The following is a 4844-nucleotide window of genomic DNA, read 5'->3' on the forward strand; positions in this document are numbered from 1 at the left end:
GGGATATTAAAAATAGTTGATTAGGGCCTGTTTTCGTAAAGCCACTCTAGGACAAGGGGAGTGCAGTCTGACTGGTAAAGGTTGTAGGAAGTTTCATGTGGTGCATTCCTATAATTTCAATGTGAAAAAAATGGATTCTGGGAGGCTGCCGTGGTTGTTCAGTAACGGTAAAATCTGGCAAGGACCGTAATGCCTTGACCATTCCAAGTTTCCTCTTTGCAGCCGGAGTCCTGAGACTAAACCAGATAAAATTGCGGTATGTCCTGGCATTTTTTTTTAGTGTAGCGTACCTTGCTTAAGAGCACAGGGAATTCTCTGGAGAACTAGGGCAGCATCTGGGTACTTTGCAGCTCCCGTGATTATGTAAATTTATATAGCTCCAAATGATCCATCATGTAGTGAATTGGGGGAGATTTTTATGGTGGTTTATTTCTTTTTTTTTTTTTTTTTTTTTTCCTCCTAACTTGTAGTTATTCTTTTTATCTGGACCATCTGTTTCTTTAAAGTAGTTGACAGTCATGTGCAGCCCGAACGGCTGGGAGGCTCTTGTTTGGATGGATTTTTTTGATAACGTGTTGTATCGCTGTTTATTTTTACTGGTAGTAAAGTACAATCTCTTGGACAAAAATACTGTATCTCATGCTGAAGATTTAACCGAAACCAATGTTTGTATACTCTTAACCTTGCCTGTCTTTTGTGTAGAAGTACTACAAGACTTTTTCATTTAGTGTAAACTGTTTGAACACAAGCTGTAATTGTCCCACTAACAAGTTTGAGTTTGTCTGAGGAATGTTACAGGAATGCATTATTAAAGTGGATTTTAAGCCTTTTTTATCTGGTGTCTTGTCTCTTCTGTTTTTTTTTAGTATAAACGTGTACATATGGGTTATGGTGCAGAAGTTGTTCTTGAGTAGCTTTATAAAGGGGGCTCCGGGGAGACCTTAGAGCCCCTTCCAGTCCCTCAAGGGGCTCCAGGAAAGCTGAGGGGGGACTCTGGATGAGGGAGGGGAGCCATGGGACGAGGGGGAAGGGTTTGGCCCTGAAAGAGGGGAGATTGAGATGAGATCTGGGGAAGAACTTCTTTGCTGTGAGGGTGGTGAGAGCCTGGCCCAGGTTGCCCAGAGAAGCTGTGGCTGCCCCATCCCTGGAGGGGTTCAAGGCCAGGCTGGATGGGGCTTGGAGCAACCTGGTCTGGTGGGAGGTGTCCCTGCCCAGGATGAGACTGGATGGTCTGGACTCCCCATGAGCCCTGCTGGGACGTGCCCAGGTTCAGCCAGTGCAGGGAAGGGGATGCTTTTCCAGGTGAAGTCTGGTGACTGCCATGAAGAGACACCCCTGCCTTTCGCTGTCACCTGATCAGCTGGTTTAAAATGCAGTTCCGCAGTATCAGCTCATATCAGACCGAGGAGCAGCCTGGTGCTTATTGCTTTCTTCTTAGCTTCAAACCCTTGTCAGTTGTGGGCTTCAGAAGTTACAGCTTGTTCTTTTGCGCAGCTTCCCCTTAAAAAACGGTGACTGCCTCTGCAAGAATCAAAGATGACTGGATGGTCTGGACTCCCCATGAGCCCTGCTGGGACGTGCCCAGGTTCAGCCAGTGCAGGGAAGGGGATGCTTTTCCAGGTGAAGTCTGGTGACTGCCATGAAGAGACACCCCTGCCTTTCGCTGTCACCTGATCAGCTGGTTTAAAATGCAGTTCCGCAGTATCAGCTCATATCAGACCGAGGAGCAGCCTGGTGCTTATTGCTTTCTTCTTAGCTTCAAACCCTTGTCAGTTGTGGGCTTCAGAAGTTACAGCTTGTTCTTTTGCGCAGCTTCCCCTTAAAAAACGGTGACTGCCTCTGCAAGAATCAAAGATAAGCCTGAAAAATCCAACAGGTACCTGGATAATTTTGTCACATCAAAGCAGTAGACAAACATTTCCTCTTTTTTTTTTTTTTGTTCTGGTGCAGTGCATCTCACTAGAAGCTGTCATTTATCACAGAAAGCTACAAGTGGTGGAATATGATAAACGACCTCTCCAGTGGGAGAGCTGAGAGAAGGAAGATGTGATTTCCTGAGGCCTTGTTGAAAGAAGCCATTGTTCCCTCGTCTGTCTTGGTCACAGCTCAGGTTCCTCCTTGCCTGTCTGGCAGGTGAGCTGAAGGCCAGAGGTAGCCAAAGGGGGGGGAAGAAAGCAGGGAGCTTGGCCAGGCACGATGCTGCCTTTGGGACACTGTCCCTCACTCCAGCCCGGCTGCTCTGCTCTGGCTGAGCTCATGGTGACCTCAAAGGAAAACCTGTAAAACCCCAACTTCCCCTCAGCTCAGGCTATTTCAGGCAGCAGGTTTTTTTTCCTCATGGATGCTGGCTAATGACAGGAAAACTCAATTTTAGGGGTAGTCCAAACTCTTTGGACTATTTCCTGTTGAGGACTGAAGTGCCCTTTCTGATGAGGAATTACTGCGTGTGTTTTCAGAGTGAGCTCCAGAGTAATTGGGCTCCTTTAGCAGCTCAACTCTGAGACAAAATTGCCTCTGGGAACAAGAGGCTTCCTGAACTACAGGGAGAAAAATCCCCATCAGCTGAGCAGCTGATTCCAGTCTGGAAGTGTAACTGTTCAGCGAGACTGGAGCATTGGGACCGTAGCCCTGTAATAACCCAAGCTGCACAAGGGTGGAGTTCTTGAATGGAGAGATGAAGATTGCCCACAGCCCCATTTCCGATGGTTTTCTGGTCTTTCTCAAACCTGTTCTCTGAGCTGTTGAGTACAATCAGCACAGACCTCTTGGGCAAGGGCTTTGGTTCTGCTGTGCCCTTTTCTGGGTGTGCCCTCAGTCAGTTTGCAGAGGACTCTGAGTTGGGTGGGAGTGTTGACCTGCTGGAGGGTAGGATGGCTCTTCAGAGCGATCTGGACAGGCTGGATCGATGCGCTGAAGCCAATGGTGTGAGGTTCAACAAGGCCAAGGGCCGGGTCCTGCACTTGGGTCACACCAGGCCCATGAATGCTCCAGGCTGGGGGCAGAGTGGCTGGAGCTGCCTGGCAGAAAAGGACCTGGGGGTGTTGGTGGACTGTGGGCTGAACAGGAGCCAGCAGTGTGCCCAGGTGGCCAAGAAGGCCACCAGCATCCTTGCCTGTGTCAGGAACAGTGTGGGGAGTAGGACTCAGGAGGTGATGGTGCCTCTGGACTGGGCACTGGTGAGGCCCCACCTCGAGGGCTGTGTCCAGTTTTGGGCCCCTCACCACAAAAAAGACATTGAGGGGCTGGAGCGGGTCCAGAGAAGGGCAACGGAGCTGGTGAGGGGTCTGGAGCACAAGTCTGGTGAGGAGAGGCTGAGGGAGCCTGGAGAAAAGGAGGCTGAGGGGAGACCTTCTCGCTCTCTCCAACTCCCTGAAAGGAGGGTGTAGCCAGGGGGGGTCGGTCTCTTCTCTCAAGGAACAGGCCATGGGACAAGAGGAAACAGCCTCAAGCTGCCCCAGGGGAGGTTTAGGATGGATATTGGGGAAAAATTCTTCATGGAAGGGGTTGTGAAACATTGGGATGGGCTGCCCAGGGCAGTGGTGGAGTCACCATCCCTGGAGGGATTTGAAAGCCGGGCAGACGTGGTGCTGAGGGACATGGGTGAGTGGGGGTTTTGATCAGAGTGAGGTTGAGGGTTGGACTCGATGATCTGAAAGGTCTTTTCCAGCCCAGACAATTCTATGAGCCTCCGACAGCAGCCTGTGCAGCGCTGGCAGAAGAAGAGCAGCCGGGCAGAGCTGTAGTCTAATTACTCAGCACAAACTCTTACAGGGAAGATTATATTTCCCAAATACCTCAGACGTGAATCCTGCCTACTAGCTTTGTGTAGCAGTAATACGTACGTCAGGGATTTTCCTTCTCCTAATGAGCCTTTTGTAGGAGGAACTGCTCCAGGCTGTAGAAATGCGCTCCCTTCCAGCTGCCCCAGCCCAGGGGCCAGGACCGAGCTGCGTTTCTCTCCCTGGAGGCATCCAGCATGTTCTCCCCAGGACTCTGGGGGCTGTTCTGCTCTGACCCTGGCAGTTCCGGGGCAAATACATTAAGTTGGGTTTGAGAATCGATTGGTCCTTTTTTTCCCTGCCTCCTTTTTGTTCTGAGATATATCAAAGCGAGTGCACGTAAAGCCAAAGAGACTTTATTTTTAATTCTCAGCTGGCCCGTTCCTTGCGAGCTGTCTCCAAGGCGTTGGTCAGGACTGGCCCTGCTCGGCTGGTGACTCCTGACTCACTTGGAGCTCTGCCCCCGAGGAGGGTTGGACTGGGCAACGCAGCCCCGTGGCCCAAACGCAACTGCCAGAAGACACAGCTTCACACTAGGTGCTGGGCAATGGATGTGGAGTCCAGCAGGTTCCCTGGCACCACCTGAACCTCATCTCCTCTTTTTCCTAATTTTTAAAGCCCCCGCTCTGGCAAGGCCTTGAGTCTGCTGGTGGCCGACTGAGCAGTTGTCCTGGAGGTCTCCCCTGTTTCCTGGTGTCCCCCCTCACCTTGTCCTCCCTGGGGAGCTCCCCCTTGGGCTGAGAGCTGTGGACACCCCCCGCTCTGGCAAGGCCTTGAGTCTGCTGGTGGCCGACTGAGCAGTTGTCCTGGAGGTCTCCCCTGTTTCCTGGTGTCCCCCCTCACCTTGTCCTCCCTGGGGAGCCCCCCCTTGGGCTGAGAGCTGTGGACACCCGGTGAGCCGGTGAGCCACTGTGCTGTCTTCCCAGTAGGTTCAGACCCAGTAGGTCTTTCCAGCCACCTTGTTCCCTGCCAGGGTTCGCAGGGGTGCAGCAGAGGAGCGAGGGCAGGGCAGTGACACCCCCCGCAGGTGCTGAGGGGGCTTTGCTTGGCTGCAGCCCCCCCAGT

This window comes from Calidris pugnax, unplaced genomic scaffold (assembly GCF_001431845.1).
Source record: "Calidris pugnax isolate Ruff unplaced genomic scaffold, ASM143184v1 scaffold294, whole genome shotgun sequence".
Taxonomy (NCBI): Eukaryota; Metazoa; Chordata; class Aves; order Charadriiformes; family Scolopacidae; genus Calidris; species Calidris pugnax.